This window comes from Diceros bicornis, chromosome X (genome assembly GCF_020826845.1).
Source record: "Diceros bicornis minor isolate mBicDic1 chromosome X, mDicBic1.mat.cur, whole genome shotgun sequence".
Classification (NCBI taxonomy): domain Eukaryota; kingdom Metazoa; phylum Chordata; class Mammalia; order Perissodactyla; family Rhinocerotidae; genus Diceros; species Diceros bicornis.
The window spans coordinates 2031687-2043737 of record NC_080781.1 but is presented as its reverse complement, the minus strand read 5'-3'; positions in this window follow the sequence as shown (position 1 = coordinate 2043737).

Sequence of the window (12051 nt, the reverse complement as noted above, 5' to 3'; positions counted from 1 at the left end):
CATTCCTGTTACTCTCTGGTTCCCAAAGTTCCCTACCCATCAAATGGTGCAGGTACGCCAGTGGTTCCCAACCAGGGGTGATTTTGATCCCCAGAGGACATTTGGCATTGTCTGGAGACATTTTTGGTTGTTACAATTGGAGTGGGGGCGAGTGTTACTGGCATGTGGTAGTGAGAGACCAGGGATGATGCTCAACATTCTGCAAGACACAGGACACCTCCACCACAGAGAATTATAACGTCCAAAATGTCAACAGTGCTAAAGCTGAGACACCCTGATGTTGGGCAAGAAATGGTACAGTCATAAAAACAGCCACAGGTCTGCCTAAGTAGGCAAATACGTTTCAAAATAGGATGGCAAGTTTAAGTCACATTACAGAATTTATCTCCTCCCAAATACGCTCGGAAAAAAAAAAAAAAAAAGAAAAACGTCCCCTGTCTAAGACAAGAAGGGTGGGAGAGGACAGAAGCATCTACGCAATAGAAGGTACGTAGTATGAAAGAAACCTCAAAAACAAGTGACACCAGAAGGAAACTGGAAATGCTCCAGTGAGCTGGAAGATAGAGGTCAGCATGGAGATGAGCCCAGTACAGACGTTGGCCTGGTGACTCGACGAAACCCTGAGAACACTCACCAGTGCTTCTGAATCCGGAAGCAAGAAATCTTTCATCTCATTTGAGCAAGCATGGAAACATCTGCTAAAATGGGAAAACTAACTCATAGTGGTGGCTATTGTCAACATAAGTAAAGGCTCTTGGATGACCTATGAGCCTGCAGAAGGTCTGAGGCCAGAGACGTTCCTCCTGTGAGAATCGTGTTTGAGAGCATGAACCTGGTATGGGGCATTTGACAGAATCTCCAATCATTTGTGAGAAGAAAACATAAGTTGAACCATAGTTGCCTCGCGTTCACAAAAGATATTTCACGGTGTAAAACTTGAAGCTATTTTGAAGCTGTGACTCTTGTGCTCTTTCTTCCACATCACTTGACCATTATGTATGAAGATGGTGGTTTTAAAAAGGGACTGCTATTTTTTTCTAGTGTTTTGGAGGCAGTCCTGCAGTGGGCGCATGCTTCTCTTTCGCATCCATCAACAGACAATCCTATATGGCTCTTCTGGAGGTCTGAGTTGAACTACACCCTGGTGCCCACAATGGCTGAAAGCACGGCAACCTCCTCTCTTATTGGCTTCCCCTCCTTCTCTATTCCAATCTCTGGCCTCCTCAATCTCCTTCCTTTAGATCCCAAAATATACTATTTGCAGGTTTGGACAGTCACTATATGATTTTCTCGTGACTGACTTCACAGAACAAAACTCTCCCCCATTCTCCATCAATTTATTTTTGAAAAAGTTTTCCAAGAGCTATAAAAATGAAAGCTAGGATAAAAGTGTAGGTGTCTACTGTCTCATTCTGGCATTAAATAATATTCACCTACAAATACAGGAATTTGTTGAATAAACATCCTGCCCCATCTCATTGATACGTATGTTTCCAACAAAATATGAGGTTTGTTTATACTAGTTACCAAAATGGGCCATATGTTTTATGTGCATTGTCATAAATTATATACCATTACTAACGGTATTGATAATCCAATTAAGTAGAAACTTTTTAACATTTATAATCACAGGAATCAAAAAATACTAATTTTACAGCTATTTTTTATTGTGGAAAAGCACGATAAAGTGACATGAAATTCAAGCTAAAAATATTAGGAGAAAACTCTGTGGAGGAGGCAAACTGGTACATGGAAACAAAATTTCACAAAGAGAAGGAAGCTATTTAAAATTTCTGACTATTAAAGAAAAGCTTTTCCAGATTTCTTTCTTTTATTTTAACATGCATGAGTTTAGATCTCGAATTACTGGTGATTAGATGCGATTGAAAATGTGTAAGACACTAGCATAACAGTTTTATCTTTAAACATCAGAAATTAACAATGTGCCAGAAAGGCCAAGCATTTTCCTGTTCTCTCGCCAAGATGAATCAAAGAAAAGAGTTGGAAAACCACACAATGCTATGCAATCTGACACCACCGCACATGGCAGTGTGGTTTAGTACATTTGAAAAGAGATTGAACTTAAATACTTTCTCTGCAATTAACATCAGAATAATCTCAGGCAATTATTTAAATACTCTGAAACTCATTTTCCTGGTGTGAAAATGGAGATTATATGCTATAGTAGCTTTACTACAATTATGAGTTTCTTCTCTCCCAGTTGTGGGAATGCCCATATTCTTTGCTGTGGGAAACAGAAAATTGGCAAATTCCTCTAAGATCCCATTTATGGCCTTAAATTTCTTTATGCTTGTTGAGAATTCCTATTATGTCAACACGCTTTGCATTTTTTGATGGAAAATGCACATATGAGCATATATGAATATAACACTGCTGCAGCAAAACGTTCTTTAAACGCAATTTTTAATTGAAATATACATATAGGAAGGAGCCCACATTGTAACTGTACAGCTTCATAAATTTCAAGTAAGTGAACATAAAAGTGTAACCAGCTGATAAATAAATGACAAACAATAGGAAATGTTGGAGTATATGAGGAAGCCATTTGGGTTGAAACTGATTTGACCTGAACTTGTTTTTCCAGAAGGGCCTGACGTGGCCTGTTGAGCATGCATTGTACACCTGCCTTAAATATTTTCGACATCTCAAAGACGAGACTGATGCCCTAAAGATAGGGATGTAACTTCCCCCACATCAGCACTTCCTTAAAGATAAACATCTCTCCTTAAATTAAGGATTAACTGCTGACTTGCTGAGCTCACCCCGTGACCACCCATCTTGTGACCAAGGACCTACTATGTTCACCAATCTGCTGTGCCAGCAAGGCAATCTCATGACTGTCGTAAGAGGGACATTCCTATCATATATGATGTATGCTCTTTGACGGTATATAACCACTCTGTACACCCCTACATCTTTGGAAGTGTTCCCTTCTTTTGCGAAAGGACTCTTCTGGGCTATATGGTCCTCAGGGTTGGCTCATAATAAACTCACCCCAATTTTGGTTTATAGATTGGTTATTGATTATGTGCATAGACATTTCTCAGTGTATTTGTGGCAGGATTTCACAGAAACCCACCGGAGACCACCTGGAATCTACACTGAACTGGCATTTTGGCTCACTGAGACCCACCCTCCAAGATCACTGCATTCTTCAGGTGACCCCGGCGAGTTCTCTTGAAACCCAGACCTCCTTATTTTAAGTTGATGGTCCAGAGTTTATTTGAACTGTTTCAAACCTTAAGACTAGGTGTCTTAAGGGGGTACCAGTACATACCCTAGATCAGAGGAACCCACGGAGGGAATTCCTAGGAAAGAGATACCTAGGGGGAATTTCCTAGGCCAGGGAAGCCTAGGGGGAACTTTGAAGTGAATGGGGCAGGCTGACATTTTAATTTGGCTTTAAATTAGAAAGAATTGTGTTTATAAAGTCTGAACAAACTGCTTGATAGAGAAATGAGAGTCTGAACTTGTTCAGCTCTGAATAGAAGGGACACCAGCTCCTTACACTGTGCCTAGAAATTGTTCAGACTTTATAGCAAAATGAAACTAAAAGAAAAGTGGGAAATCAAGCTTCTAAAAGCCGACCGGTTCCCGAATGGGCAGCCTCCCTTTGAAACTCCTGCTGGCTTCATGCTGAAACTTGCAAGTGCTTAATGAAACAAGGATAGCTGTAAATGGCTGGCAGGATAACTTGGGAAACTTTAAAATTACAGTGGCCACTGTGGGGATCCTTTCTTAAGAGCCAGATAGAGAAATTTTTAAAGAGTTGAGCTCACCAACTTCCAGCACAATTGCTCAGACTAAAGGTTCCGGAAGCTGTAAATATTTACCAAAAAACAGCAAAAAAAAAAATCTTACCAAGCTTGTTTCATGTCCTAAGGGTTTGGCTTAATAGTCATCAGGTAAGGTTCCCAAAATGCGATCAGACAAAATGCAGTTGCACCTCATCTTACTGTCAGAGATGGTTAGAGAAAAATGTGGGTTGCACTCCATTTGTGGCTAAGGGTCCTACCAAACTTCCCCCAGTCTCAGGGGAATTACACTGGCCAGTGGAAGGAACATTCTAATTAGATAAGATCATTTAAGAAGTGCACTTAAAAGCAAAGACTTCAAAATTCCAAAATAATCTTATTCAAAGTTTTGTTGCAAATAGCTAATAAAAATTAAGTTATAAAAGGTATCTAAAGGAAAATATATTAGTCCATGACTTCACAGACACCTTCATATTCTACTCTGAGAGTTAATGAGACTCAGAGATTTTCTGGGAAACAACCATGTTAAAAATTACTGGAACTGTTCCATACCTCCAGGTAGTTACTGTTTGTCCCTGCTAACCTGACAAGGTATTTGAAAGGATTTAACAACTAATGATCAGAAATTTGGCCAAACCGGAAGCTAATTTCAGGACCTGATAGGAATTTTCTTTTCAAGCCTTCTTTCTTAAATTAAAATAAAACTATGTACCCAGAGGGAAAGAAGCAAATTAAGGATAATGTAACTAGATGAGCATTTCAGTCCTTTGACAAGTAACTAACCTTCCCCTGCTGATCTCAAAAATTTGTGACCTCTGCAAGAGCTATTATCTAGCCCACCCCAGATCCTAAAACACAAAGAAAAGCAAAAAAAAAAAAAAAAAAAAAACAGGAAAAGAAGCTTTTGGAGATGCAGACTGCTATGAAAGCACTCTTGCCCAAAAATCTAGGGAAAATTTTTAAAACAGAGGCTATAAAATCTTTACTGTGATAAATACAAGGCAAGCAACAGGATATATTGGAGTATATAAGGAAGACATTTGGGTTAAAACTAATTTGGCCTGATCTTGTTTTACCAAAAGGGACTGATATGGCCTGTTGAGCATGCATCATACGTGTGCTTTAAATATTTACTATGTCCCAAAGATAACAATGATGCCCTTAAAGATAAGGATGTAACTTCTCCCACATTGGCATTTCCTTAAGGATAAGCATCTCTCCCTAAAGCAAGGATTGATTGCTCACCTGCCATGCTCACCTTGTGACCACTGACCTGCTGTGTTCACCGAATCGCTGTCCCAGCAAAGCAATCTCGTGACTATTGTAAAAGGCACATTCCTATCACATGTGATGGATGCTCTTTGTTCCAAGATGGTATATAACCACTCTGTACACCCCACTTCTTTGGTGCCCTTCCTTCCTTGGGGAAGGAAGATCCCAGGCTAGTCCTCCGATTTGGCTCACAAAAATTCAGCCCACTTTCAATTTATAGGTTGATTATGGATTATTTGCATCAACAGTTGCATCTGTCTGTTGTTTGTGTGCGTGTCTATATATATAAGTGTGAGATATTTTTGTACCTCCAGATGGTGTGGTCAAAATTAAGAGCTCTGTTTAATTGGCTTAAAGTAAGTGCTTACATAAATCCTTTCTCTTCTTTTTGTGAGGAAGAGTGGCTTTGAGCTAACATCTGTTGCCAATCTTCTTCTTTTTCTTTTTCTCTCCCCAAAGCTCCAGTACATAGTTGTATATCCTAGTTGTAGGTGCTTCTAGTTCTTCTATGTGGGACGCCACCTCAGCATGGCTTGATGGGCAGTGAGGAGGTCTGCACCCAGGATCCGAACAAGTGAACCCCAGGGCACAGAAGTGGAATGCATGAATTTAACCACTACACCACCAGGCTGACCCCCTACATAAATTATTTCTTTTCTTTTTTTTTAATTTTTTGTTTATTGCAGTAACATTGGTTTATAACATTGTATAAATTTCAGGTGTACATCATTATACTTCTATTTCTGCATAGATTACATCATGTTCACCACCCAAATACTAATTACAACCCATCACCACACACATGTGCTGAATTATCCTTTTTGCCCTCCTCCCTCCCCCCTGCCCCACTGGTAACCACCAATCCAATCTCTGTCTGTATGTGTTTGTTTAATGTTGTTATTATCTACTACTTAATGAGTGGGATCATACAGTATTTGACCTTCTGCCTCTGACTTATTTCACTTTGCACATTACCCTCAATAGAAACTAACCCAAATGTCTTTCAAGTTAATGTGATATGAAATAATCTTTGGTAAATTAAAGTTTAAGTTTGTTGGTTTGATTAAAATAGGCGTGTCCTTAGAGTTATCAGCATTGGCTATGACGCAGACACGCAGCCTTTAGTCTACATTTATTGGTCAAATAAGCTGATGTTATTTCTATTACAAAACTGGTTAGCAAAAAAAAAAAAAAAAAAACTTAAAATGATAGCTAATTTTGCCTAATGTCTCATGAAGTTTTGTAGGCAATATGAATAATTATTGGCAACAAGTAACTAAATAGATGTGAAAAAAATAAGAGTGTTGAGTGAACATTTAAACAATAATATGTGGTATGGTATATGTACTTAAAATAGCTTCCAAAATCTCTTTGGTAACTTGAAACTTTGAAGTTTTACTATGTTAATTTAAATGAGAAAAATTCATTGAGTATCTAGATCATTTCCAAACAAGATAAAATACTGAAACATCAATTGCTAAACATGTCTAAATTTACCTACTTTTGTCTTATTACAGAGAAACCAAAAGATATTTGGGTCTATTAGTAAACATGTCTTGTATTCTATTAAAAGGTTGTAGTATGAAGTAATATGTTTTTAGAAATTATAAACGATATTTATGAATTTGCCAAGCCACAAAATGGTATGTAAAAGACAGTTTATAATTGCTTACTTCTTCATTTTCAGTAAAAATTAAGTTCTATAAAGGTTAAAAATTCTAATTAATATATGTGATTAAGGTTAATACAAATTAACAAGGAAAACATCTTTATACTCAAAGAAAGTAAGATGTATGCTTTCAATAAAGAAGGTAAAAAGAATGGAAATATTTTTGTTTGTTTCATTAAGAAAGATAAATTTTTCCCAAAGTATTAAGAGGGTAAAAAAGAAAGGCATGGGACAAATTCTGAATGTAAAAAGAAAGTTGTAGAAGGTTTGTTGAAGAGGACCCCTGAGGAAAGGGTTTTACACATGGTCAAGTTGGCTAGGATTAAAATAAATTTAATTAAGTGAATAAGTTTTACTATCAGACGTAAGCTGATACAAAAATTAGAATTTGCTTTTCTTTTGCTTTTAAAAGGGATAATTTTCTTAAACACTTAGTCTGCTCTTGATGAAGAGATTACAAAAGGTTTTTCTTTACCTTTGAGTAAATCCACTTAAAAGGCAGAAAATCTGTGTTTTGTTAAAATAATTTCCTATGTTCAAAAGGACTGAGCTGGTTTTTTGACTGTTTCTGTTGTCACTTTGATTGCATGGATAACTGAGCGTCGTTTCACAGTGAGCATTGTTTCCTATTTGAACAAACATTTCCAAAACTGTTGATATTTTTGACAAGTTCTCCAAAATTCATATCCTAAATTAAGTATTTTTTTTTGTTTTTTGGTGAGGAAGATTGTCCCTGAGCTAACATCAGTGCCAATCTTCCTCTATTTTGTCTGTGGGACATCACCACAGCATGTCTTAATGAGTGGTGTATAGGTCTGTGCCCGGGATCCAAACCCATGAACCCCAGGCTGTCAAAGCAGAACACATAAACTTAACCCCTACACCACTGGGCTGGCCCCTGAAGTCTTTCTTTTGACTTTTTTCTTTGAGAATTTTCAGAGGGCCCCTGGGACTTCTCAGAGAAACTTGTTCTCTCTTCCTATAAAGAGGGAGATACTAATTAGGCTATGTGGTATGCTAAATTTCATGGGAAGCATGGTCAAGTAAATGATGATAAACCTTAGGTTATACTGCATAGGTAAATATTACTCACTATTTTAACGCTACCTTGTTTCCAACGTCACAAGAGGAAAAGGTCATGACTGTATTCTATTATCTAGTTTGATTTACAGATGGGTCTTACTTAAATGATAAACAAGGATGTTATCAAGCTGGATATGCTGTGCAACCCTGAGAATGCCTGCTACTTTCTATTAACTGTGCTAACCCAGTAAAACATTTCCTTCTACAGGCTCAAAAAAAAAAAAATCACCATGGAAGGAGAGAAATAAAGGGGAAAACAATACTTTTGGAAACTTTCTCCCACAGTGGCTCATAAAGCCTATACTCATTGTGCTATATGCTCAACATGTAATCTAGGGAAACTATTTCATGAATCACAAGGTCACTTTCCTCTTCCTAAGGGACCCTTTGAGGTACGGCAATTGGACTTTGTCCAAATGCCACTATCTCAAGAATAAATATATCTTCTAATGATCTGTATGTGCTTTCATTGAATTGAGGCCTTTCCTTGCAGAAGAGCCATGGCTTTAGGTAAATTATTACTGGAAAAGATAATTCACATTTGAGAAATTCCCACCGAGTTACACAATGATTGGTGAACTTATTTCACTGGACAAATAATTAAATATATTTGTGACATTTGGTCAATAATGCAACATTTTAACTAACGGCACAATCAAGACTCAATTAGCAAAGCTTTCAGAAGCATTTAATCTCTCATGGTCAAAAGTTCTTCTGCTAGTGCTCCTCAATCTTAGATCTACACACTTTGGTAAACATCCGCTGTCCCCTTTCAAGGTAATAACTTGACTGCCTATGTAATTAGATGAAGAAATGTATGAACAAACTTTGCTTAAAGGAGATATCTTAATTATTGTCAAGGTCTCATTGAGACACTTAAAGAAAGTGAGAGGTTGGTAGCTGATTCTTTTCACAGAGAGCTCCCAGACCTTCAGGATCATGGACTATAACCTGAAGAATTTATTTATCAAAAGAGGCATCATATAAAAGACTCTTTGCAGCCTTGGTGGAAATGACCATACCAGGTACTTTTAATCAATTCATGAGCTGGAGAATCAAAAAGCATAGACTCATGGATTCATATTTCTCATTTAAAGAAAGCTTCTCTTGAGTGGGTTTTAGTTCCTATTTCTGATACCCAAGTTCAACCGACAAATGCAATTACCTCCAAACCGGGATGAGAAGAAAATGGCATCTGTCATAGACAGCTGTCTCAAGACTCTGGACCAGGCCTGTATTCCCAATCTTATATCTCCTCATTTAAACCTTTGTAATGTTTAAACAGTATACCTATTTTACAACTGTTCCATTTAAGGTTTTCAGAATACTATCATACTTATAGAAAGTGATTGGTTTGGAACAGACTTGTCTCAAAGGCCAAGCATTTATAGAGTGGTTCCTAATGGAACTCAATGGTTATGTGGAACAAATATCTGGCCTTTGCTACTGCCTAGATGGCTAAAACACTGCACCTTGAGCTTCCCTTGGCTGCAGGGAAGGATTCACACTGAGCTAACACCTCCTGCCAATCTTCCTCTCTTTAAGGCCAGACGGACTCATTCAGTGTTCCACTGGTATGGCCACCAAGCAGCTATATTTGTTTCTTCCTTGGGGCTAGAAGATGTCATATCATATACAGAAAACTTGACTAAATTTACTCAACAATCTGTTAACAATAGTCAAGCAGGAATAGCCTTATTAAATACTAAAATATCTTTAATGAAAAAGACTATCCTTCAAAATAGAATGGTCTTAGATACTTTAACTGCATCCCAAGATGGTAGATATACATCATTCAAACTGAATGCTATGCTTTTATACCTGATGAATCTTCCAGTGTGTCATCTCTGCTAAAGCACATGAAAAAGCAGGTGTGTCTTAAATGAATCTTTTATAACTGTAAACAACATGAGCATGAGGAGTTACGTAAAGCACATGTACAATGTTTGTGCAACAATCTAAAATTAATTTAAAATTGTATAATCTATTAAATGCTTCCTCTGTTAGTATATACCTCCATCCTTGTCTGACTATTTCCCCCCAATGTGGATAACTGGGGAAATAAATGAGATAAAGGCCTAGCACTGAGCGGTCGGCCCAGTGGCATAGTGATTAAGTTTGGCACACTTTGCTTCAGCAGCCCAGGGTTCACGGGTTCAGATCCTGGGCGCAGACCTACTCCACCCATGAAGCCATGCTGTGGTGGTGACCCGAATACATAATAGAGGAAGATTGACACAGATGTTAGCTCAAGGCCAATCTTCCTCACCAAAATAAAGAAAGCCTTGCACCAAGGAACATGATGGACCCAGTGCAGGCAGCAACCACCTTGGCACCAAGGGACAATATATTGATCATCAATGCTTCCTATTGAAAGATTATAGATCAAAAGGAGAAAATGATAAATAAATGACAAGCAACAAGATATATCGGAGTATATGAGGAAGCCTGGGTTAAAATTAATTTGGCCTGACCTTAGGGCCTGATGTGGCTTGTGGAGCATGCATTGTATATCTGCTTTAAATATTTACTACTTCCCAAGACAAGAGCAATGCCCTTAAAGATAGAGATGTAACTTCCCCCACATCGGCATTTCTTTAAGGATAAGCAGCTTTCCCTAAACTAAGGATAGATTGCCGACCTGCTGTGCTCACCTTGTGACCACCCATCTTGAGATCACCAATCTGCTGTGTTCACCGAATTGCTGTGCCGGCAAAGTAATCTCATGACTGTTGTAAAAGGGACATTCCTATCATATGTGATACGTACTCTTTGATGGTATGTAACCACCCTGTGCACCTCACTTCTTTGAAGTGCTCCTTTCCTTTGTGAAAGGACTCTCCCAGGCTATACAGTCCTCAGAGTTGGCTCATAATAAACTCACCCTAATTGTGATTTATAGATTGGTTATGGATTATTTGTGTTGACACAGCACACAGAGCATCTAAATTGCCAAATGTATTGGTTTTTCGTTTTCCCTTTAATCTCTGTAGGATTTCTAGTTATGTCTCTTCTTTGATTCTGATATTGATCATTTTGTGCACTCTCCCTCTCTCTCTAAGTGGGTGATACTCATAAGACTTCTCAAGATGAAACATATTTCTTAATAGGAGAAAATTCTGTGGGGAAAATGGAGATGGAAAAAATAGGAGATCTGAGCGACACAAAGAGCTATGTAAATTTTGGTCTCTTAAAGAGGAGCTTGTTCAGGTATTTATTACAAAGCCAAGGATGTGTGTCAAAACTTTCTGGCATTTAAACTGAATTAAATGCATTTTAAAGAGTAATATAACACCTTTATTTTTAAATATCAATGTTTACAAAAGCAATGTCCATCACAATTTAAACTTGCAAGGAAAAACCTACAGGTCAATTTGTAGAAGGAAAAGATATCATAATTACTGAGGACACTGAGATATCTGTAATGAAGAAACAACCAACTATTCTTTTCTAAAACATAATAATGATTAAAAGTAATCCTCTGAGATCAAGGAGTAAATTTCCATACTTAACGAATGTGAAATTCTTATGGTTATTACAATGTCAATAATAGTTGGGTGGAATTTACCTCATGAATACATTCATGATGCCTATCATCAACCTTTGTGAGGAAGATTGATATCTACCTTTTGCAAGTGAGACACTACAGGGTTGCAAACAAATGAGTCTCCTCAGGGGTGGGGTAATTTTGGTCTTAAGGCTTAGTTTACTTAGTAACGTTGGCTAATTGATGTCCCACAAGCAAGACATAAGCCTGTCGTTCCACCTAGACAAAGACTCTCATGAGGAAGAGCCTGAAGTGTTGCAATTTCTGATCCCCAAAACCATAGACTCGAAAACATGTCTCTGAGGTCTACTTCAACAATGGACGAGTAAGCTCCTAGCAGACCTATCTTCCTAAAGATAACAGCTATAATCTCTACACAACATACAAAAAAGGAAGTAGTGATGGCTCTGAACAGTGAAAATAAAACAGGCAGATTCTAGAAGAGAGTCAACAGTTGGAAGAATGGACCAACATGGCGTGAGTAGTCAATTTTTAAGGTTTTTAATCTGAAAGTAACCTGCAGATGATACTACAGGGGATAGCTAGAACTCAGAAAATCTGCTGTTACCATTGCATGAAGAGTTAGAGGATACAGTTGAAAGGGAGAGGAAAAATCACAGAAAAGAGGAAGTGTTGCAAACACTGTATATAAACCTTGCCCAAATCTGTGTCTGACATCTGAACCACACACATTAAGGGCAAAC